Here is a 26,607-nt window from a genome sequence, read left to right as displayed (position 1 = left end):
TTCAATTTAAAAAATATATTAAGACTAAGAGCATTGAGAGGTAGTAAAATTTGTAGATTTCAAGAAGGCATACGATTCAATAGACAGACAGTCAATGATGGAAACGCTCAAGGAATTGGGAGTAGACAGGAAGACGCAAACGTTAATAGGACAAACGTTGACAAATACGCAGTCCAAAATAAAATTTATGGGAGAAATATCAGAGCCCTTTGAAGTTAAAACGGGATTGAGGCAGGGAGATGGGCTGTCGCCAATATTTTTTAATCTAATCCTCGAGAAAATAATAAGGGAATGGTGGAAGAAGAAAGAGGAAAACGGATTAAAAGAAATACGACTAGGAGCTGGTAAAAACCAAATAAAAATGGATGGTTTGGAATATGGAAATGATATAGCAATAATTACAAAAATTGTTGAAGAGGCTAGAGAATCGATAGAGTTACTAGAGGAAATAGCCATAAGGACAGGACTACAGATATCTTACGAGAAGACGGAATACATGGAATACCGACATCACAAGGAGAAAGAAATAAAAAAAGGAGGGAATATCAGGAGAGTCGATCGTTTCAAATATCTTGGAGAAATTATTCAAGCTTATGGACTCGATGAGGCAGCTAATACGGAAAGGACAAGGAAATTAGAAAGAGCATACGGGATAACAAAGAATATCTACAACAAAAAAAGTATATCATACGGATCAAAAATAAGACGCTACACTACCGTGCTCAAACCAGAGGCACTGTACGCATCAGAATGTTTGATACTCAGGAAAAAGAATGAACTGAAGGAAATGGAAATACGTGAAAGAAGAATCTTGAGGAAAATATTGGGACCAAGAAAACTAGAAGACGCATCTTACAAACTAAGAAGTAACGAAGAACTTTATAAAGGGAACAACGAACCGCTGACATCGACGATGAGAAAACGAAGAGTCAAGTTCTACGGTCATATACTCAGGATGACGGATGATAGGTTAACGAAGAGCGTCTTTAGTTTTTTAACAAATATGATAGCGACTACGGATTGGGTAGTCGAAGTTAAGAAGGACCTCAGCGAACTACAACTGATGAGTGTAACAGAACTGAGTTTAGAGATAAAATTAATAAACACATTTTCCGGAAACTTACAGATAAGACTAGAACTGGGAGGCAGTGGACTGATATATTCTTTTTTATATAATTATTATTACTTTTTTATTATTAAACAATATGTTTTTTATTTATACAAGTAATAAATGAAAAATACATCTTTTTAAATACTTAATATTTTTTTAAGGAACCTTAATGTTTTTTTTATAATTTTCTTTCAAGAAATTTTATTCTATAATTCACTAATTAACTTTATTTTTTAATTCCAAAAATAAATTATAAAAAGCTTTTGATTTGATTTATCTTTCTTTACCAGATCATTAAATACTCGCTACTATTTAAGTAACTGGAACAAATCGTTTAAATATTTTCAAAGGAAAGAAAACGTAGAATCTTTTTTACTAAAATCGATATTTTTCATCAAAATGGAAAGATTCGATTTTTATTGCAACTTGTACAAAAAAAAAACAAAAAACAACCAAATAGGTACAAACAGGAAGAGATTAATTACTTTATAGATTGTATGAAATGTAAAATATCAAAACAAAAAAGTTATTCTAAAATAATTAATATATAATTGTAATTTTTTTAAAACGAGTTTGTATAAATCATTAAACATATTAATTAGCATAATTTTTTAAATCTTCCAGAAGAAATATATCATCCTGTATAATCTAAATTAGCAGATCTAAATACTATTAAACGAAACGTAACAATAAAATTTTAAATAGTTATTAAATTTCTGTATTAATTAATAAAAAATTAAACCAACATTATAATAATAGACCTCTTATAAAACTATTAATAAATCAGATGATAAGTACGATATTATAGCAAATTAACATAATTACGGAAGCAGCAGGCTTAAATGTTGTTATTTAACGGTGTTGTGTAATGTAACTTATCATTAGGTTGATTTTAATGTCAATCATGAAGTCAATAACATTTTACGCGGAGTTATATAATAATCTTATTCTATCAGGTTAAATGGATTTTATAATACTATTTATAAAGAATTTGATTAAATAATGATATGTTTATGTAAATTTGTTTAAATTGTACTTATGTCTTTATTTTAACAATTTTTTTATTTATATTTAAACTGAAAAAGATTTTAATTTCTTTATCTTAAAAACTCATTATTGTAAATTTCCGTTTATGTAAAAAAAACAAAAAAAAAATTTTAATCGAAATTCGCATCTAATTTAACATTATTATTTACCATACATTTTTGTGAACTTTTATTAGTTCTTTTTTTCTTTTTCCACCAATTCTTATGTATTTTATGGATAACTTAAGTCCGTTCTTGAAAATAAAGAATAATAAAAATAAATAAAAATTTAAAAAAATATACATTGAACGATGTCAATTTAAGAAAAAAGTAAAGTTATAGCCCCATTTTTTTTTTTTTTTTTTACTTTTCCGGCGAATATAGCTAGAGCTAGCTATATTAAAAGGAAAAATATGGTGATCATGTATTAAATGAGGTAATAAGTTTTTCAAATTTCCATATTTTAGGATCCAACTAGTTCATCTACACTATTGAAAATCAAACATTTTCTTGCACCCACAACATTTTTAAACTTACCATCTGTTAAAAGTAATAATCACAATTGCTGTTTTTAAGATGCACTATTAAAAACAGCAATTTTATTTATTGTTTTTAAACGTGGAATATCCTATTTCTGAGTTGAAACTTACATTTTAAATAAGAGCAATACAACTTATATTTAATCATATTTGGAAGTGTTTTTATTAAAATTGCTTTAAAAAAATTACAATTCTATATAGTTATAATTATCTATATATAGCATTTATATAGTTATATAACAACAATAGCGATAGTATATTCAATATAACAATACAATAATCAAAACAAAGCTTTCAGTTGAAAAATTACTCTTATATTATTAATACGAATGTGCTTTGTTTGTTAATATTTATGAGGCTCGAATTTACTTAAAAACAGCCGTAAATCGCCGCGTTCGGTAACAATAAAGCCGATTTCTCTTTTTGGTTAGCAACGTTGCTACTGAACTAAATTCACGTTCAGATAAATACGACGAAAAGAAATCGTTGAACAGTCGACCATAATCCAGGGTGCAATGGAACTGGCTTTTGGAGTCAAAATTCTTGGAAGCTATTCTTGAATTTTATTTAAGCTGTTCTTCTAACTGGGATGATCCTGCTGTAGTGACATTTGAAAAATGATCCATTACCCGTTTTTATATATCCATATTTAAAATATACTGTAATCGTTCTTTGAAATCACCGTGGAGGTTTTCCAAGCATTGGCAGTAAACAAGCAAATCATCGTTGTATTTATTTGTATAAATACGTTGCTCAGATTAAAGACAAAAATAATCTTTTCTCTTTAAAGTGGAATATTTCGGTTCAGAAAAATCGTAGAGAGACAAAAAAGAAATTAAAGCAAAACTCTTAAATTTTTAAGAAATTTTAATGTAGTGTACTGAAAAACATTTCGTTTCCCCCATGCGCTCATCAAACATGAAGAAAAACTTTCAAATTTTTAAAACTTTTTTTCTCACTGATTTTTTTTTTAATTTGTAGATTTTTTTTTTAAATTTGAAGTATACAGTCAAAAAGTAGACTATTCAAGCTTTAATTACTTTTTAATTCGTTTCTCTAAGCCTCTTGGTTGCAAAGTTAAGTAGTTGGAATACAATCATTTTTAATCAACCCACCGGGTTGATCTAGTGGTGAACGCGTCTTCCCAAATCAGCTGATTTGGAAGCAGAGAGTTCCAGGGTTCAAGTCCTAGTAAAGCCAGTTATTTATACACGGATTTGAATACTAGATCGTGGATACCGGTGTTCTTTGGCGGTTGGGTTTCAATTAACCACACATCTCAGGAATGGTCGAACTGCGAATGTAAAAGACTACACTTCATTTAGACTCATTCATATCATCCTCATTCATCCTCTGACGTATTACCTAAACGGCGGTAGTTACCGGAGGCTAAATAGGAAAAAGTTTGAAATATCAGGAAAACATAATTTTTGCCTGGTTTTTTATATCACTCATCGCCTTCCTAGACCACCTGAACGCCCCTAATTTTCTGTGGGCGTTCTATCGTCCCTCTGAAGACTTCCAGCGCCCACAAGGGGACGTTATCGCCCACTTTGAGAACGAATGATGTAGACAAAACAAAATGTATGTATGTAGCATTACTTTTGCTCTTACATCTTACGATTGACCAACCCAATTTTCTTAAAATTTGGTTAAAATATTTATATAGATGGGGCATTAATTATATTTTTTTTCTTTTCAAAATTGGTAAAAGGATGATATCGCGAAAACTTCGATTTTCATCAGAAACATTTTAGAAAAAAACTTTATTAAAAAGAATTTTTAACTATAATATTAAACCAGACATTTTTTGTTAAAAAAAATTTCCAGCTTTAAAAATTGTAATATATGTTTGCTTTTTTTGTCCTTTTGCTCTACATCCTTTCGATTTAAACATTTTTCAAAAGTTTTTTTAATGTTTCCACTACATATATAAAGATATTAAAAAAGTTTACAATTTTTTTTAAATTATATACATCGGACCTAAAAAATAGAAAAACATTTTTTTAAATTTCCTTTTTTCTTATTTTAGTCAAGTTTTTAAGGTAAAGACAAAACTTTATTTAAACAAATTCATTAAGCTTAATTGACGAATTATGGACGATTATATTTGCCTCGGCAAGCCCATCTAGACAAAAAACATAATTAAAGAAAACTGAGCGTTGATTTATTTTTCTCTTTGCAAAAGCAAAAATTAAAAAAAATAAAAATATTCTTAGAAAAAAATCAATTTGAACGCTTCGAATTCAATTATTGGTTAGCGGTTTTTTTTCGTATATTTACTTTAATTATATACTTATACCAATGGGCGATGATTAAAAAAAATTATTAATAATCAAATACGTTTAAAATTGTAATTAATTTACTCGCCCTTTCGTATGTAAAATTCATTTATTAAAGAATATTTTATAAAATAAAAAATTCGATTAAATATTTTCGTTAATCAAAACCCCGGTATTAAAGTCTTTAATAATAATTAGTAACTTTAACGGTGTATTAAAAGTAGAAAATCAATAAAGGAAAAATAATTGAAACGAGATTGCATTTATTCTCAAAATAGAGCGTATTAAAAAAAATAAAATAAAATAAGAACACAAATGAAAAACAAACAAAACTTTGTTTATAAAAAAAATAAATTTCTTCAATTTATTTAAACTTTTTTATTTTATTTTACGTTGTTATATATATATATATATATTATACTTACATAATTAAACACAAAATAAATAAAACTAAAGATAAATGTTTCATTTTAGATTTTGCAGAACTCTAATTTTCGAAAACTCTGATACATTATATAATAAAATAATTAAAATTAAATTTTTGTTGTTTTTTTAACCTCCGATCCTACCGTTAAGTATTGCTTTAAAGGATGAGATGAATGATTTGTAACGTGTATGAAAATTCCATGCCTGACCGGGATTCGAACCCGGGACCTTTAAATGTAAGGCCGAGACGCTACCACTAGCACCATGGAGGTCGACCTATTAAAATTAATTAAAAGTAATTAATAAGTGATATATACACCTTTTCTTTTCTATCTTTTCTTTTTCCTGTTTAGCCTCCGGTAACTACCGTTTAGATAATACTTCAGAGGATGATATGTATGAGTGTAAATGAAGTGTAGTCTTGTACATTCGCAGTTCGACCGTTCCTGAGATGTGTGGTTAATTGAAACCCAACCGCCAAAGAACACCGGTATTCACGATCTAGTATTCAAATCCGTGTAAAAATAACTGGCTTTACTATGACTTGAACGCTGTAACTCTCGACTTCCAAATCAGCTGATTTGGGAAGACGCGTTAACCAATAGACCAACCCGGTGGGTTGATATATGGACCTTACCGGCAAATAAGTGTTAAGTCCTCGAGATCTTTCGGTTTTTTCAAACCATCATCAGGAGTTAAATTTACCGACGAAACCACGTTTAATAATACATTACATAACTTATACGTTAACAAGCATATACGCGTTAACGTTTTATTCTAAAATAAAACATATTTATTAAAAATACATTAATAAAAATAAAATAAAATAAAACCGTATCCAATATAAAGTAATTTTGATTTACAGAAATCTGGTATCTATAAATTCCTTTTTAAATATCCAAGCAATAAATTTAATACATTTGAACGGAAACCCAAACGTGTTTTTATAACGTTGCAACAAAAAAACAGCCGTATAGATTTTCATGAAATTTAAATTAAAATTTTTATCTCGCTAACTCTGCTTCGATAAAAAGATGAACAATTTAAAAAGAATACATTAAAAAAAAAAATAATAAATCTATTATAATAGTTTATTATATTATATTATTCGAAAGTAATATAATTCTGCATTACCAGTTTATAAAAACTATGCTCGATGGACGAACGGTAACCATCCTTTACGTAACTTTAAATATCGATAAATTGCTTATTGTGTTTTGCAGGTAGGTGAAGATGGAATTCCTTTAATTAGAAATACTATTTTAACAGCTTATAGCGATAGAATTATAAGTGTTATAATTAATTATGGATTCTTACGCGACAATTAAACCGGTTTCACTAGCGGCAAAACCATATCGAACTGTTTTTTCTTTGAAGCGAACTTAACACTATGATTGTCATCTTAATTAAATATTTATGATGTCTATATACGTATTCCCGCCTAATATATAATGCCATCTCATGACATTGCTCCTTCAAAACATTAAATTCAAAGAATGTCAGTACATTTTTGTCACCGATCATGATACTCAGAAAATTAAAAATTTTAATTTATACATGTTTTATATTTTTGAATGTGCCATTAATAAAGAAAAGTTACTTATTAAAGAAAAAAAATAATAATATAGATTTCTATAAAATTAAGCAACAAAACTGTGAACAGTACGTCGGGTAATAATAATATGCGTTTATTAAGCTTTCGTTATCATTTTTAACCAGTTGTTGAGTAGATTAAAATTACATTTCAATACTTAAAATAAGATAAAAAAGTTTTCTTTTTAATTAAAAACTTTTAAATAAAAGTAATTAAAAAAAAAAATTACTTCAAGAAGTGTTTTATACGAGTAATTTAATACTCTTATATTCTGGAAGCTCCTGTAATCAAGGTTTTCTTTGATCCATCCGGAAAAATTGTATATCAGTGTGTTTATGGACGAAAAATCTTTTTTTCATAAATCGTAGTAGCGCAGACTATTCATGACGCGATCTATTTCTCGTTTTACACCGATAGTTAGAAAATATTTATTATACGTAATTTTATAAAAATTACGGTTTATAAAAATTTCATTTCACTTTCCAAGCGCTTTCGGTTATTCCGCCATAAATACAAATGAAATCTTTATTATATTTTTTAACAATATAAATATTTGTTTTGTATATACCGTAACTCAAAAACTACGTAACCGATTTCGCTGAAAATTATTTGTCCCGAGAATGTTTACATGTTATTAGTATAATATTTAATAATTTGAAACATTTATCGCATAATAACTTCCTAACCCTTTCGCCCACCGTCCCACATTGAATATGAAAAAGTTTCTAGCGCCCACAAAATTTTTAAACTTACTATCAGTTAAAAATAATAATTGCAATTTCTGTTTTTAAGATGCACTATTAAAAACAGCGATTACAATTATTGTTTTTAAACGTGGCATATCCTATTTCTGAGTTGAAATTTACATTCTAAATGAGAGCAATTACAACGTATATTTAATCATATTTATAAGTATTTTTATTAAAATTGCTTCCAAAAAAAAAACAAATGTATCTATATAGTTATATAACAACAATAACGATAGCATATTCAATATAGCAATACAATAATCAAAACAAAGATTTCAGTTGAAAAATTACACTTATATTATTAATACGAATTTGCTTTGTTTGTTAATATCTATGAGGCTCAAATTTACTTAAAAACAGCCGAAAATTGCCGCGTTCGGAAATAATAAAGCCTATTTCTCTTTTTGGTTAGCAATGTTGCTACAGCACTAAATCCATGCTGGAAATACGACGATGGAAATGCTATCAGAAATCGTTGAACAATCGACCATAATCCAGGGTACATTTGTGGGACTGGCTTTTGCAGCCAAAATTTTTGGAAGGCATTCTTGAATTTTATCTAAACTGTTCTTCTAACTGGGATGATCCTGCTGTGTTGACATTTGAAAAATAATCCAACACAATCTGGTATGTACGTATTTAAAATGTTCTGGAATCGTTCTTTGAAATCACCGTGGAAATTCTCCAAGTATTGGCAGTAAACAAGCAAATCATGGTTGTATTTATTTGTATAAATACGTATACGTGTTTCGACAGCAATTCATCGTTGTTAAAGGATAATAATTGATATTTATTTGTATCAATGCGTTGCTTAGATCGGGAGATATGCAGCATTAAAGACAAAACTGACCTTTTCTTGTTAAACTGGAATATTTCGGTTCAGAAAAATCGTAGATATACAAAAATAGAAATTAAAGCTAATCTTTTAAGTTTTTAAACGATTTTAATGTGGTGTACTGAAAAAAATTTGTTTCCCTCATGCGCTCGATCAAACACGAAGAAAGACTTTCAAATTTTTAAAATTTTTCTTCTCACTGATTTTTTTTTAATTTCATGATTTTTAAATCGAAAGTATCCTGTCAAAAGGTAGAGAATTCACGCTTTAACTATTTTTTTATTTATCTCCTTAAGCCTCTTGGTTGCAAAGTTTGAGTACTCTAACTTTGGTTTGAAGTTAGAGTATTTTTTATTATAAAATATTGATATCCCTTTAATTTTTTGTTCTCGTGTAGTAAAAATATAATTTTCATTTGAATTATCAGGAAAACATAATTTTTACCTGTATTTTTTAATCTTCATCGTCTTCGTAGACCGCCTGAACGCCCTCAATTTTCTGTGAGATTTCTACCGCCCCCCTGAAGGCCTCCAGCTTCCACAACGGGGCATTATCGTCCACTTTGATAACGAATGATATAGGAAATGACAATATATCGAGACATATCTCTCGATATAGACTACATTATAAATTATATATATAGACTATATATTATAATTAATAATTATAATATATATCATACTAGACTGTAGAATATTTTTAAATATATCGCCTGTAGACGATAACTCTCGATGTACGTGACATTAAATTAACTAAAAAACGCTTTAGTTATATATTTATACTTTTTTTGTGATTTACATAGTACTAAGTGTGATTGGTGAGGTTTAAACTGTGGTAAACATTCCGCGGGGGTCGTAATAAAAAAGAAAGAAAAGTACTATTGAATTAATATAGTACAAGTTATTTTTTCGTAATATTGTCCGTTTAATTGTTTTTAAGTTACAAATATGTAAAACAAACGTAAATAATAACATTTATGTAGAAGATAAAACTTCTAAAATTTAAAAATAACAATGCGTTCAAAATGAGGGGAAAAAAGAATGAAATAGTACAACGTGTAAGAAAACCTACAAGTTAATATATTTATGCGTCAAATGGAATCACTAAAAACATCGTATATCCCAGAGCATTGCTATGATTTTGATTTATTTAAACTGTAATACAATTAAAATCGAACCCATAATGTAATGTATATTTTATTATTTTCATAATATAATTTGTCAAATATAGTACAAAATTCATATACTCAAATTTAGACATAGCGAAGCATTCTCAGATCCGCTAATAACAAATAAAATATAAATTCCAAACAAATCCTTTAAAAAACAAATTAGTATTTTAACTGTGGGGAAAAGAAAAATGGAAACAAAGATCATATATATTTTAAAATAACAAAATTAACGTGGTTTTATTATGTAAAAATAGTTAAAACCCAAATGAAACGATTTCTTTTTTTATAACAAGTTGCACAGCTTTAAATTAAAAGAAAGGAACAATCGACGAGATAAAAAGTTAGAATTTATCAAATATATTGAGCATAATCAAAGTGGATGTTTTTTAAAAAAAAATTCACCTTTTTTTCAATAAGATTTTAGCGTAATTCTAAACAGTTTTAATATTACTCCAGCTTATTTAGTGTTTCAGAAGAATTTTATTATTAAAACTGAAAAATTACATTAATCTTTTCTCCCTCAGAAGTCAAATAAGGAGATTGTGGTCGATAAAAAAAAAATATATATATTAAATATGAATTATAAAAAAATACAATTGAAAAATGTTAAACTTTATGTGATTTTTTTTAATTTAACTGATATTTTTTTGTTTTATTTATTATTGAATTATTATTTATTGTAATTTTTTTGTACAATCAGAGGTTAATAATTATTAACAATTAAATATATTTAAATTAAAAAAAAAAGGAAATGAAGTCTGATTTGAACAGATATGCCTTTCCTTTCTAAGATCCAAATAAATCATTAATTAGAATTTTATTTAGCTATAACTGTGGAACCGATGAATAAGTACGAAAAAGTACCGGTTACGATACGTAGTTGAACATTTCTCCATGAGAACTTATTACTGCAGTTACGAAAAAGTCGACATTCAAAATTTTTGTATTTTGGGCTTTTTTTAGACATTTTTGGTCCAGTCGATTGTAATCAGAAGGGAAGTTGCACAACTAGATGTTACAACAGTGCTAAATCCAAAATTTCAACATTCTTCGGCTAATCGTTTTTGAGTTATGCGAGATATATACGTACGATTTCAATACTTCCTTTACTTCGTAGACGGAACTAAAAATTTTTGTATGTTTAATGACATATAAAAATCCTTATTAGGATTATGTGGAAAAATAAACTGTTTAATAGATTTCCATTAAAAACAATAATTTTTAATTTTAAAAATTTTTATCAGTTTTTGAGAAAAAAATAGGAGTTCTTAGTGAAATAAAATTTTATGTACTTTTAAAAATGTGTATATGTAATTTAATAGGCGTACAAGGAAGTCATATGGTGTCCACATCAGTTTTTTATTACGGCCAGTTATATTTAAGATTCTTTATGTCAACATTTTCTCCGAATTTTTTACATTCTCAGACCTCCACAATTTTCTTGTGTGGTGTTTGGTTTTTTTTATAAATTATAAACTTTTTTTGCCGCTTTAAAATATGAAAAACCGTTTATTAATTAATTTATTATTATTATTCATTCGGTTAATGTGCTTGTAAAAAATTAATCTTCGCTTTTTAATAATTCGTAAAAATTTTCATTTTCTCTGGAAATTTTATTATTTAATTTTATTAATCGAATCTTATCTTTGATATTCAGGCCACGGATTTTTATTAGAATTATTCTTTAATTTTTCATAATATTTTCTAAATGTTCGACTTAAAATAGAGTTTGCAAGACTTGAATGCAAGAATATCCAGAAAAATGAAAAAAGAATATGATTTCTGAGATAATGAATATGATTATTCCTATTTTATTAGTGATTTTTCAAACAATCACATGCATACAAATTTTCCTGTTTTATCGTTGGGTTACAACGCGTTAATTTAATAGTAATTGATAAAGAATTTCGTAGTAAATAATTTATTTTTACTCGTATGTATTTTCCATTTTATTCACCCGAATTTCATTAACATTTTAATTTTTACAGTTCGATTGAATTAATTCTCCCAGGTGTTTAAAATAGTTTAATTTTTTCGTATTTTGTTTTAAAAGCTTCGAGGAATCTTTTTTGTTAAAGGAAAATTCATTTTTTTAAATAAAATTTGTAATCTTGTTTGATCTGCATTTTAACTTTTTTAAATTTCGATTTGAATTTCGGACTTTTTTCGTTGTTTGCTAAAATTGCAAGATCATCTACAAAGGTCAAATAATTAATATCAATTTTATTTTTTCCAGTTGAAATTTTAAAACTTATTTTACTTTCATTCAATCTTGTTTGCCTAATTTTCATAATTTATCTACAATTACATTAAAGAGAACTGATTAATTTAATTGTTATATTTATTTTAATTTTTAAAAACGTTTTTATGATTTATATAAATAAAACCAAAAACATTTCTTATAAATTATAAAAAATAAATAATATTAAATAACGAGTTTAGTTTTTAAAAAAAAATCAGAAATTTGTTTCTTTTGAATGCACTTTAATTCTAACGAATAAAATTTCAGACTAAAAAGCTATTTTCAGCTACTATTGCTTAAATAAATAATAAACTACCTCCCTATTGTTGGTTACATGATGCCCTAATAAAAAAACAAAAATATTCTGATTACGAAAACCGATTACAAAAACGAAATTGAAAACACATTTAGTTACATCATAAAATTTTATTATATAAGTCGATTTGCAATAGGAGTTACGCGTAAACAATTCATAAAATTTATTTTACGTAGACAACTGTTTTATTAGGTATGAATTTATTTAATTTTTAGCTAGCATCAAAATAAAAATAGCATTAATATTATTCGACCCAAATTGCGTTTATATAACTAGTTATATAGAAACACATACGGTAAATAAATTGTATGAAAATTTAAACTAAATTTATTTAAACGATTAGAAAATAGTTGTTAATTCGTACCTAACAAACGCAAAGATTTAGAAAACAAATTTTTATAACTTTTGTTTGTAATAACCAAATAATTCAACATATTATTTTTTTAGGTGGAAGTGAGAGTAATTATTAAATAATTTTATTTAAAAAATAAAAGACACTTATGTAAGCCTTGTATGATTATGAATTAAAATAGCAAATAGTCTACAAAACTACGTAAGTTTGTATTTATCTAGTCCAAGGGTAAACCAATAAAATTTGAAAAAAAAAAATTGTGAAACAAAGTACGATTTAAAAATCTTATTAAATGTGACAATTTTTCTTTCTTTTTATTTATATGTGCCGAAAAGAAATTTCTATAGCTAAACTGATTGTTGTTAAAAAAAATTCCCTAATCACTTATAAGTAGTTTTTTTTTTTGTACTTCGGCTTATAATTTAATATTTAAATAAATAATGAGATAAATTAGAGAAATTATCAATTAATGAATTTATAATATATATAAATTAATTAGTTAAAAATATTTTCGTTAACTAACATTTTCGTAATTTTATAACAATAATTTCGTTAAAAAAAATATTTCACTTAAATGAAAAAAGAAATCGACAAAAGAATTTTCTTTACGAAACAAGAATAAATATATATCTAAATCATCTTACGATCAATTTTTTCGAATTAAAATTGAATACTGAATTTGATCAAATTACCGTTCTTAACCTAATCGGTATGTAATTTTTTCATGTAAGTTCAAGTTTTATCCAAAAAAAAATTATGAATTGTAAGGTGATGTCATGAATTTTATTATCCTTGTTTTATAAAGAAACTTTTATTGGTAATTTCGTTGCAACTTTTATTATAGCGAAACATTTTTTTAAACGAAAAATTTAATTTTCTAAATGGAAAATTTTAAACATTTTTGTTTGCGGTCAACATTGCTGGTCGTTAAAAAAATGTTATATATATATATATATATATATATAAATAAATATTTCTGCATTCAAAAAAGCATATCAGTTGCAAAATTTTAATATAGTTTCTTTGCATTGCGCTTTTCTTTCTTAAGATTGAGAATTCTCGCTTTTACATTTCTTTACGGCTAAATTTATGTAAGTTTATCGATATTTTAAACAAAAATAAAATTGATTGAAATTTAAAACAAACCTTTTCAAGCCAGCGAAAAATTACGTTCTTAAGTAATTGAAATCTGTTTTTATAATTCTTCCTACACTAGTATATTACTTTTGTTAAAATCGGATTTTTCCCTATAAATTATTTTACTCTTAGGTACACATAACGAAACAAAATCAGGAATTTTATAAACTGGGTATCACGAATTCCTTATACGTATCTATTTATATTTCTAATTTACGATTAAAACTAAATAGTACAGAGTAAAATACAATTATTAAAATAATTTTTGAATTTCTGAAAGCCAGATCTATTATAAAAATATAAATTATATTAACATTCCATTTTGACAAGAACAGTGCTTACAGGAAAAATTGAAACTTTGAAAATACATTTTAATTTTAGTTACTTATATGTAAAACAGGAACGCAAAATATCCAGACCCAAACAAGTCGCTACGCAAATAACAGAAGTAAATATAAATACTCGTATTTATATTTATGACGCGTATTTATAATACAAATATTTTATTTGCTTATTATATTTATTTCGATTATGTGCATAGTGATTTTATTAGATCTGAATATTTTGTGTTCCTGTTATTTTAACATCCATACGAGAAGATATCGTTTATTGTTATGTTTATATATACACACTAGCACCCCCGTCGCAGCTTCGCTCGCAATAATACATTTACTTACGTTTGCCGTACGGTCAATTTTTATTTTATTTTATGGTTTTAATCAAGAACCGGCGGCAGGGTACAACCAATCGCATCGCATACACAGTAACAGTGACAATAGCTGTGTTGGTCGAGGCGCCGCGCCGTACACCGTCGCACCCCTTAAAAAGTCGAAATTCAAAAAACCCGAAAATGTTTTTTTTTTTTATTTATCTGAAGAGTATTTACAAGCTCAAATCTAGTAAATATCTCGTTTAATATAATCGGAATGGGAGAAAATTTGCAATCATTTTCAAAATATTTTTTATTTTTTTCACCCTTCCAAGGTGGAATTTTTAAAAACCTAGACTATTTTTTTTAGATATTTACATGAAAATTACACTCCACAATTATGAATTTCATATCCTTATATGTTATCGAGAAATTTAAAAAAAAAGTAAGATTTAAAAAAAAAAATCGCAATCCATTTACTCCTTTAAATTCGAAATTTCCAAAAAACTATAGAATAGATTTTAGATATTCAACTGATAATCATGTTAACGTCTTCATTTGTTACCGATAGATTAAAAAAATAGTAAATTTCATTGTTACTTCATTTTAACACTAGCTAACAGTTTCAATGAAATAACATTTGATTCTAAATATACATTATTATTGTATCATCATAAACAGCTAAATAAGGGAACTAATTTGAGACGGAAAATTAGTTTTATTTTATGAAATAATTTTGCCGTTTGCTGATTTTAAAAAATAATTAATTATCTCTAGGATAAGTTACAGAAAAGCGTCTACTTTATTTTAACACGACTTCCCAAAAAGGAATGTAATGTATTTAGAGCGTATGTATCTTTTTTCCACCCTATCAGCTCAATGGCTAAACCGATTTAGATGTATGACCCCGCGTTGGAATCCTTACTTTACCGGGAGTGTCGTTAGGCTGGCTATACATATATTATATGTTTAAATAATTAAAAAAAATTATATTACATAATAATACTACGTACAAAACTGTCACCCACACGGTCATTAATTATCCTATATTAAAGAGCATTCTATTCTTCGACAGTCGTGTTTTTTAATATTTATCTCTTGTTATTTATTATTAATCATTAGTCAATAATTCGTGTAGATTAACTGTTTGGATCTTAAAATAAAGCTGAAATATATCAATAATAAAATAATTATATAAAAAAAAAATTTAATTATCGATTCCATTGTTTAATTACGTATATATTTTTCACTAAAATTATGGATTGTGTAACAATAAAACCAAAGTACTTCTTATTAGCCGATTATCCTTCTGATTTCATTTATCTTACAATTTAGAGACGATATTACAAGCAACGATAATAAAATCTAATCTTGTTTGCCATATTTCTGATTTGTTTTGCTTCGGTATTTTATTACGGCGTATTATATTTATAACAGCACCATATTTAAAATAAAATTGTTTAATTTTATTCTAAGTTTCGTACTTATTTTTACGTACTAATAATGTAATATCATTTACTTTTTTTAAATAATTTATTTTCATATAAAAAATTCAAAACTTATATATATAAAACTATTCAAGGAATATTTTTTTGTAACAGAAGAACTCGGAGTTTTATTTTTTTTAAATATTCTATTCAAAAATGAATATGAATTTCGACGAAATCGATCGTATTAAATTTCAAATTATTGAGATAAAGTTCTAAATTTAAATAAATAAACCTACGGTTTTTAACTGTGTCGATTTTAATAAAATGTAGTCGAAATATATATCCCTTTTAAATACTTAAACTTATATATATAAATTCAAAATTTTGTCTGTTTGTTCGTTAGCAAATAAAGCGAGAACCAACTGATCAATTATTTTCAAATTTTAAGGATACAATTGTGTTACTACAAGTAAGGTTTTAAGTCATAAATCGACCTGCTCTGAGGATGAAGTTTTGAATTAAAGATATCCATTAAAAAAACAAAAATTAATTCATTCCTTCATTACATTTCTGTTACCACGGCGACAGAAATGTAATCAAAATGAAGAAGTTTTCTTTCCTTTAATGAACGAATAAGGAATTTAATATTCTTACAACCATGAGGATAACGTACGCGTTTATTCAGTAACTTGACCAAATAAAAAACAAGAGAAAATCATATCCGAAAGAACGAAACATACCGGCAAAAAAATAAAAAATAAAATAATAATCCTGTACGTATTTTATGTGAATTGTTTCAACGTACATTTAAGGAGATTAGTATAAAACTAATTATATACTTAATTAATTATTTCTCGATCTCCGAGGTAGTAACATGGTGTTTCATCTGATGGTCCTGAATTCGAATTCCGGCCTTTGATTAAGCTATAAAATTCCATTTTCCACGTTCATGCTTCTATGTAAGCTTCTACGATAAAGAGATTCGACAAAAAATTAAAAAAGTAACGCGATATATGTTTATAATAAAAAAATTTGTTAATATTGTTTTAATAAGCTTTAAACGGTATTACAATTTCATTGATTATACAATATGCAAATAATTATAAAACTAAAATCCTAAAATGTAGTAGAGGTTTTAAATTTCAATCTGTGAAACAAAATTAGAAATTATTACGTACGTATGATAAAAATTTAATGTAAGATGAGATTAAAAATTATATATTGAAAAATAATACTAATTATTTTGTAAATTATTTTAATTTAATTTTTTTTGGGTAGGCGGTTATTACAGAAAAATTGTACGGGAAAATTCTCCTGAATTTTGATTAAATACGGCATTTTCAAATTGATTTAATCGTATTATTATTACAGATTGTAGAATATAAGCGTAAAATTTATTTTACATAATTTTTAAATTATTAAAAATTAGAAATAAACGTTAATAGAATCCAATAAAAAAAATAATAAAAACAAAATTGAAAAATCATTGTCTCTTCTTCGTTCTATTATATAATATGTTATAATATTTTATTACGAATAATTATGCAACCCGAAAAAGCTTAAAAAATTAAAGTTTCTATTGAAAAATTCAGAGCAATAATTTTAGAAAAATGTGCATTTAATATTAGAGAGTTAATAAGTTTTATTTATTATATTTATAGAGAAAATTATTTCTATTAATATCTATTACTTATATCATTTTATTAAATTAAATAAATTATTTTTTTAATTTTATAAATATAAAAAAAAATTAAGAATAACGTAAAATCTTTAATTAAAAAAAAAATATATATTTATATATTCTTAATTGATCTATTTTTCTGTAATCTTCGATGAAACAAAATTAATCGGATGTAACTGAAGAAAAAACTTTTGTTTATTACATAACTGTTGCGTTTAACTTTAGCCAGCAAGAAATCACAAAAATTTGACTTTTATACAGAAACAAACATTTACATTTATTTATTAATAATAATAATTTATTTAACAAATTATTGATAATTATTATTATTTATTAATAATAATAATAATAATAAAATTTAGTACAATTTTTTTTTTTTAATTTTTATAAGTTAAAGAGGACGATTTAAAAAAAGAGAAAAATATATTAAATTAAAAAATACTTTATTAATAAAATTATAAGTACTATCGAAAATTATTGGGATAGTATAATTACGTAAAAAAAACCTACGGTTATTTAATCCATCAGTTTTAATAAAATTTAGTAGAAAGATAATAAATTATATGTATCTGTAAATATATATTTTTTAAATAACTAATCTTATATATATATATTATTTTTTATCTGTTAGCATTTAAAATCGGTACCTAATAGGGAACCATAAGTAAATTTCATTCATGATAGTCATATGAAGATAGATCCCCGACGAAAACCCCTTATTAAAGCGTACAAAGGTTCAACACCTCATATAGCTCTTTTATAATGTTCGAAATAAATTTCAATACTTAAAACATAGCACAATAAAGAAACGAGTTCGCTTGGCGACCTTTTTATATGTTTTAATTCTTTACATTTTATTATTTTTACGAGTATTTTAATTCCGTCCCAGTAGATTAATTACGTCTCGAGTTATTTTAATTTTTGTGTTTTCAACATTTTTCTTACTGTTTCATATACAGGAAAAACCAATGTTCGCTCATATCTCGACTCAGAGTTGAGAAAATATTTTGGGCAAGATCTCATTAGATGTAACTTGATTTTTCGAGTATTTCTGGCCATTTCCAGTACTAGTAAATCAATTAGGTCTCGAGTCAATGCAGTTTTCAGCATTTTTCTTACGATTTTATAGTATAGGAAGGACAAAAAATAATTTTTACTTATTCTCTTTTCTTTTTTTACATTCTAGTTGAATACTTTTACAGAGATATCTCGCTTTTTCACTATGAAATTAAACTTTTATTTAAAAAATTTTAGTTCAACGGCTAATAGATTAGGCATTTTATCTCTACATTTTTATTGTGGTATTATAGAAGAGCATAAAAATAATATTTTATTAAAAAAAAAAGTTAAATACAGATATGACGTAAGCACGTAAATAATATACAGATTTTTATAAGAATTTTTGAAAAAACCAGAGGGAAAACATTGAAAAATAATTACAAACGAAAAAATTAATTAAATTCTTAATACAGAATATATTTATATAATATATACATTCTTTTCAAATCGATCAAACCTCTGACCGATTGAAACTTGTAGATCGGCGATTAATCTATCTGTATACCAAATTTATGGAATAAAATTTTGCGTACGTATCTTTTCTTACGAAAGGTTTAAATGTGAATTTAATGTTTGATTACAGATATAATACAGGAAATATACGTATAGAGAAATTTTACATTACAGATTACAGACTTTTTAAACTATATATTGTTTTAATCAAAATTTGAGTTCCATCCATCCAAAATGGGTTTATGAGCTTTCTTAATAATTTTAGATATTTATTTAATTTATAGTAAAAAAAAAAAATCCGTTCTTTTAAGATGAATTACCCACAGTAAACAAAAAAATGGAGCGAGTGAAAAAAATTATTTATTAAGATGGATTTGAAAATTAATGAGATCGAATAAAAATACACGAACGATTTTCCTAACATTACAAAACGAAAAAAACAAGAATTAAACAGATTCATCGTAATTTTATTAATAAATAATTTATAAGTTACAATGTTCTATAACAGAACACGATAAATATATTATACTTTATAAAACACGTAATATGTTTTATCGGTAAATTAAAATATTTTTTTTTAAACGTAACTTTTCGTTTAAAATATTAAAAATAATTAACAAAATTTTAAAAGAATATTCGTTAAATACGCTTTAATAAATATAATATCAATATAATAAAAGCAGAATATTAAAATAGATAATATAATTTACTTATTTATCATTATAAACTTTAAAACGTTTTTCTTATTTAAACCAAAAGTAATGTTAAAAAATCGTAATAAACTTATATAATACAAAAAAAAAACTACTAAAATTTCTTTTGGTATACTAATTGTACTTAATAAAAGATTTTGTAATATTTAAAGATAATTAATTTATCGAGCAATTTTGCTAACGTCTTCTTCGTTCCTTTCGATAATTAAAAACTAAATAATATTTCCTGTAATACCAAATTTAAAAAAGTTACATATCAAGATATAATTAAAAAATAAATAAAAATGAAAACTTTAAAATATTTTTAAGTTTTAGTCGACAAATTTGTTTTATTGTACCATTATTAAGCTCCCTAAAGAATCCTCTATCGAATATTATAAGTAAATAGATTATTTATCTTTATATTAAAAAGAAAATTTTCAATCTTAAAAGATATTTCATTAAATAAATTATTGCTACGCGTGAAAGCCCCAGCAAATGTTAAACAGAAATTAATAAAATTCATCTTTAAATATACGACCAACATGTTAATAAATTAATTAAAAGTTTTTATTTAGGCCCAAGTTAAACATTTTATAATTAAAAAGACAAACTAATAAACAAAATGAGCTAAAATTTCGTGAAAATAAAGGAATGAATCCGTGTTCATTTTTTTAACAAAAATTACAGAGCTCGAGAATTATTAATACAAACTAAAATAGTATTTTCCCGCGTTTTTCTTGAAATGTAAATGATCTTGTTTAAATTACTTCTTAATAAAATAATAGATTAGAAAACTAGGAAACCTTATATATGTCATAGTAACAATATATATATATATATATATATATATATATATATATAAATTGCAATGAATTTCATTTCCAATGATCACAGATAAAAAAATGGTAAAAAAATATTATATCTGCAAAAATAAAATTTTTTCTATACGAAATTATAAATATATTAAAACTAATTTATTTGAATAAATATAAATAATGTAATTTTTAAATATAGGCCTAATAGTTATTTTTATTTTATTGTTACAACCGTTTTTAAACAGAATAAATTTTCTTTTTCGTTTTTGTTTATTAATAAATTAAAAAGCATATTAACTTTAGATATTTATATCTATCGTAATTCTAGTTGAATTAAAAAAACAAAAATGTTTAATTTTGCTACGGTATACTAAAATCCGTAATTTTCAAAGATTAAATTTCATAATTTTACTTCGGTAAATCAAAATTAAAAGCCGGTTTTCAAAGTAATATATTTTTGTATACTAGAAATAATCTTTTGTTAAATTTTTATCTTAAGGAAAATTAAAATTACAAATAAATGTATCCATATAACATTTACAATTATTATTTTGTACCAGTCAAAGGTACTTAACAGGTTAAATAATACAATTTTCCAACAATATTTATTATTACACATTAACGATTTAAAAAATAATAATAAAACTATAAAAAATTATTTATTTTTATACAATTAATGAACTTTATTTAAAAATTTCGTTTACCTATAAAAGTCAATTCGATTACAATTAAATGTATTTCTATCGATTAAAACAAAATTAACGTAAATATTTTTAAAAGAATTCGATAAAAATAAGCGAAAAAATAAATATATGTACTTCATACGTAAACATAAATAAAAGTAATCCATATATAAATATATCATTAATCACTCGGTTCGTAATCAATATTAATATCTACAAATAAACAAATTAATAATTAATCAAAAAGAAAGATTACTGGAATCGATCCAATGTTTAATTTATATTTATATGAAATAAATTAAGTAGACATTTACTAATTTATTTTTAAATAGATTAATTATGTGGAATCGAAAAACATAATTAACGATGAATGAATGGCATTTTAATTCAATCTATCAAACTATTTTAATTTTTTTATATAAAAGAATTTACATTAAAGTTACATGAAAAAAAATTACGCATAAGTTCAATTTTTCCTTATCTTAATTGCATACAACTAAACAATTTAACGAATTTATTATTTATTTAACATAATTAAATACGGTTTTATTATTTATTAAAAAAAAACAGGAAAAATGTTATTCTATATACTTAATAGCTTCTTTATAATTTGAAATAAAAATCAATTTTTACAGAAAAAAAAATGGAAACAAAAAGAAACGTGATACTTTTGGCCGGATTGAAAAAAAAACAATTATTGTAAGCTAATCTGACCATTATTGCTGTTTCATTTGTTTTAAAATTAAATAAGATATCTTTCTAATATTATTATAATAACTTTTACGAGAATTCATTTATAAATAAAGATTCATAATAATTGAAAAAATTTAACGCGGGAAGTTTAACAAATTAACGTACATTTTGTTTTTAAATGTGTAAAATATACATTTATAAAAAATGTTATTCTCCGTAAACAAAAACAATTTTAGTAATAATTAATTGAAACAATTTCAATAAATTCCAAATTAATATAATTAAATTATAGGCTAATAATAAACAGCTTAGTATCTTTATTAACGATGGAGATGAGGTAAAAAAAAAACGCGTATTAGCAGTAATCGTAAATTTAAAAAACAACATTGTTTAACATTATTACGCCTATCTATAGATACATTTTTTTAAATTTAATACGCTGCATCTTCCGGTTACTTAGATTATTATTAAAAAAAAAAACAAGAATAATCCTAATTCTGATGATGCATGAAATCAACATAAAACGGTCATATGTATTTTAAGGTTAAAATGGTAATTAATCTTGCTTGAGGCAAATAAATACTTTTAGCGACAATTTAAACCTATTCAAAAACTAATAAAGCGTTTCTGACTTCAATATATTCATAGCCTATTGCGGCCTATCGATTTATTTTTTATAAAAATATTACGCAAAACCTATTTTTGTTTGTATAAAACAAAAATCAGACATAAAACTTGTTTTTTTAACCGTATTAAATAAGCCTAAGTAAAAGGTTATACGCTCGTAAATATATTACTAGGAAAACTTAACGTTATAGTCTTTATAACATGTAATAGACGATAATATGATGACCTAAAACTTAACTAATTATAGGATATAAACTGAATACAGGCTAATTAATTATAATTAAGTATTTTATATTACATACCTAATAATCAAATCTCCTTATCTCGTTATCCGTTAGCAAAACTTTTTATTTATCATTTTTAATTTTATTTAACAAAAAGAAAAAGAACAATTTACAACCAGGTTTATTAAAAATAATAATTATAATTTACGTCCACTTTTTTAATATCAAGACTATACCTTTTATATATTCGCACACCACTTTTCTATTTGTATCTGTTTAACTTTGTATATATAACAGTAACGATAATAATAATAAACAAAACAACGGTCGCATCGTTATAATATTATTATAATTGTACCGTATCTTTATTATTATAATTTCAAAAAAAATAAATAAATTATATATTTTCCTGTATCTAAATAAATAAATAAAAAATAAAACTTTTCAATCACTTATTTCACGTATAAATATAATCGTAAATACAATTATATATAATATAATAATTATAACGATAATAATATAATAATATTGTATCCATTTCACTCCGTAATAATCAGTTTATTCGATCGTAAAACTTCGTTTCCATTATCTCCGTCCACATCTCTCGATATCGGCAACCGAACTAACTCAGATATGTTGTGAATCCGTCTGGGACACGATCGTTCGTTTCCGTATACGGTCGTTCACGTTCGGGTTGCTATGAGACGCCCACTGGTTACAATATAATACGACACGCCCATTCCACAGCAGGAATTAGAATCGACTAAAGCATTGTTTTCCTTTTATTTCATTTTATTATATATATATATAATCGTAGTATCCTACAACGAACAAATGTACTTCTTCGTCTTGCTAAGCAAAAATTCTTTTATTGTATTTTTATTTGCGTTCTTTTTTGTTTAAACTTAAGTAAACTAAAAGGAAAATAACATGTATTAAAAGAGTGTTGTTCTCGTCTTTTATTTTAACTTCTAGTATTGTTTGTGTGTGTTTTTCTTTTTTAACCGTATGTAATTCTACTTCTTTCATCACCATCTTCGTCTCTTTTACTTATATCTTCTTTCTTCATTTTCTTTTTCTCCTTATTCCACCGTTTTATTTTGTATATCATTTTATCTTATTCCTTTCACCTCCATAAATATTTATTTAAAACGTTTTAAAAGCTTCTGTTTTATTACACGTATTGTGTTCTTTTGCTTTTCTTGTAATACCTAGTTTTATCTGTTTAGATTAATATTGTTCACAAATCGATAGGTTTATTTCATTCAAATTTCAACCGTTTTCAAAGTACACGGTTTCATTTTTTTCTTTTTTATTCTTTCATTTATTATCGGTTTGTTGTTTAACATGATTTCTAGAAATAATTATTTAAAATTTCCACTTTTTTTTTATGCGATCTAGGAAATAAATTTGAATAAAGCTTTTCTATGAAAATTAATCTGCCCCGTATATATTTGAAATAAAAACGATAAAGAAAAAAATACTTATATGAAACCTTACAATTCGCGTTTTAAGGTATTTTATATAACGTAATATTCTTCAAACAACGAATTATAATTTCTGTTTTTAGAAGTTAACTTATTATAATAAAATTAATTCGCGTCTTATTACAATTAAGATGTTCTGCAATAAGCAAATGTTTAAAATTACCAGTAGTCTACCAGGTTAGGTAATTTAGCGATGAAGGTATAATGTTTTTGGTAACACCGAAAACTGGAAAGAACGAAACATATAGTCGAGGATAAATGATGAAATAAATAAATCGAGGTAAAATAATCAGCTGATAATAAAAAGAAATGTAGAACAATAACATCAAACTTCCAAAAATATGTTGTTTTTTTTTTTGGTATAACATACCTAGGAAACATTACCAGTCAGAATTACTTGATCCAGTCAGCCCCAAAATAATATAATTTATATTTATGAATACACGCATAATCGAGATTCCTTTATATCCGTCAAGAACATCTATTGAAGAGCGATCTTTTTAATAACATAACAAATCGACACCGTTCTCTTAAAATTTGTCCAGATCACTTTCGTGATATCCTTTAATTATGAGATACGAAATAACTCAATAGATTACCACACGCTTAGAACATAAACAACGGATATCCGGCAAAAGCTCACACAATAATATACGGATGAAGCGATATAAAAACAAGAAACAAGCTCATGGATGGTGAAAAACGATGATATAGAGTACTTGAAATGAAACAAATCAACGTTATTTAAAAAAATTTTTTAAATATTTATTCGTTTGTAGCTTTTTATTCAGTCCAGATTATGTCGAAAATTTGGGATGTATCCCTTATATTTCCAGATATGACAAGCGATAATATGCTGATCATATCAGCGGGATAAAATCAGAAAAAAAACTTCTTTACTTTAGATACTAAAAAAACAAAAAACTGAAATTTAAGGCGTAGATTCTCTAAGGAAAATCACAGCGATATCTAGAAATATTTGCCATGTGTAATGCATAACGATCAGTAGTAAAACAACGCAGGCTAATTTAAAATCTGCATAATTTTACGTATGAATTGAGATCTAATAATATACGGATGATAAACGATAAGGTTTAAAATCTAATTTAACGAGTATTATTTTAGATAAATTTGTCTATAAAAAAGCTAACAACAAAGTTGTAATACTTTCCTGGCATTGGCTATTTATTCATAGTAGAAAAATAATTATACGTGAAAAAAATTACCGAAGTTCTCTTTTCTGCGGCGAGGGGTAATTTTAGTCTTGTTGTAAAGTTATCAATATATGTTTAAATAAATTAAAAATCTCTAAAAATTGAAAAAATTAAATTTTTTCTGCCGCTCCAACTTCAAAATGACCTTCCAAGAAAAATTTTTGATTTTTACTTTCTTTTCTTTAACTCACAATATTTTTTTTTTCATGTTTGTCCTGAAATCTTGCATCCTTAATTTAACATACTTCCTGACATCGTAGATTGGTGAAATTTTGAATAGGTACTAAGGTCGGGTGACAATACAATATTCCACCATTATTACTTTTGCAAATCCCCCCCGTACGGGGGTAAAGGTTGAAATTTAAGATTAAAATTAAAAATTTCATTATAAAAAACTTCACTATTTCGTTACTTCGTATAGTAAATGTTTGATATTTTATAAATTTCAATATATGACGTTATCTTTTGAAATTTAAATTAACCTAAAAATTAAACTGATGCAGCGTGTGATAATAATTTGATCCGAACGACTAAAAAGTCTAAAGCAGGTTTTTAAACATTTTTGTAATATTATACGTTTACTACGGGAAATAGGAAAAACCGATGAAAATTTACTAATATTTCTTTTTTCATGTTATTTTATCGTAATATTATTACTAAAAGTTTAAATAAACTAAAAACAGTTTTAGAAAGTTAAAAATTCGATATTTTTGAACTTTCATCGGCTCCTTCACTCGCAATATTGTCTCTAATGTATTTCGTTAGATCCTTTCACTACTCTTATGCTTAGGAAGATAAAAAAAACTGTTAAATAATATGCAATAAATAAGAAGATACGTTTTTGTCGAAGGGAAAATTTTGAGGCAAAAATTATTTTTTTTAATGATAAGATAAGCACGCACACTTGTACTAAGTTTATTATAAAGTAAGGAAATGTTTGCAAAATTTTTTGAGATAATTATTTCCTAAAAATTATCTACATCTCTTTACTTATTGACCCAAACCGTTTTACCGACAGACAGTCCAACAATTCTTAGTACAAAATTTCATCAAAATTGGTTTATACAATCAAAATTTATTAAGTTTCAAACAAGCCGACACACATACATATTTTCGAA

The 26,607-nt window shown here is 25.2% G+C and overlaps 1 protein-coding gene across 1 annotated transcript in view; it reads right to left on the bottom strand.

The window, feature by feature from the left end:
• LOC142332992 (GATA-binding factor C-like) overlaps window positions 1–23,388 on the bottom strand; it is a 380,666-nt gene extending 357,278 nt beyond the window's left edge. The window contains exon 1 of the mRNA XM_075379756.1: window positions 22,867–23,388. The gene's annotated coding sequence lies outside the window, so the exon portion shown is untranslated. The remainder of the gene's footprint in view (window positions 1–22,866) is intronic.
• Window positions 23,389–26,607: the final 3,219 nt, after the last annotated feature.

Source organism: Lycorma delicatula, chromosome 12 (assembly GCF_047948215.1).
Source record: "Lycorma delicatula isolate Av1 chromosome 12, ASM4794821v1, whole genome shotgun sequence".
Lineage (NCBI taxonomy): Eukaryota > Metazoa > Arthropoda > Insecta > Hemiptera > Fulgoridae > Lycorma > Lycorma delicatula.
Note: the sequence above shows the minus strand (reverse complement) of the source record. Positions and strands in the feature narration are given on the sequence as shown.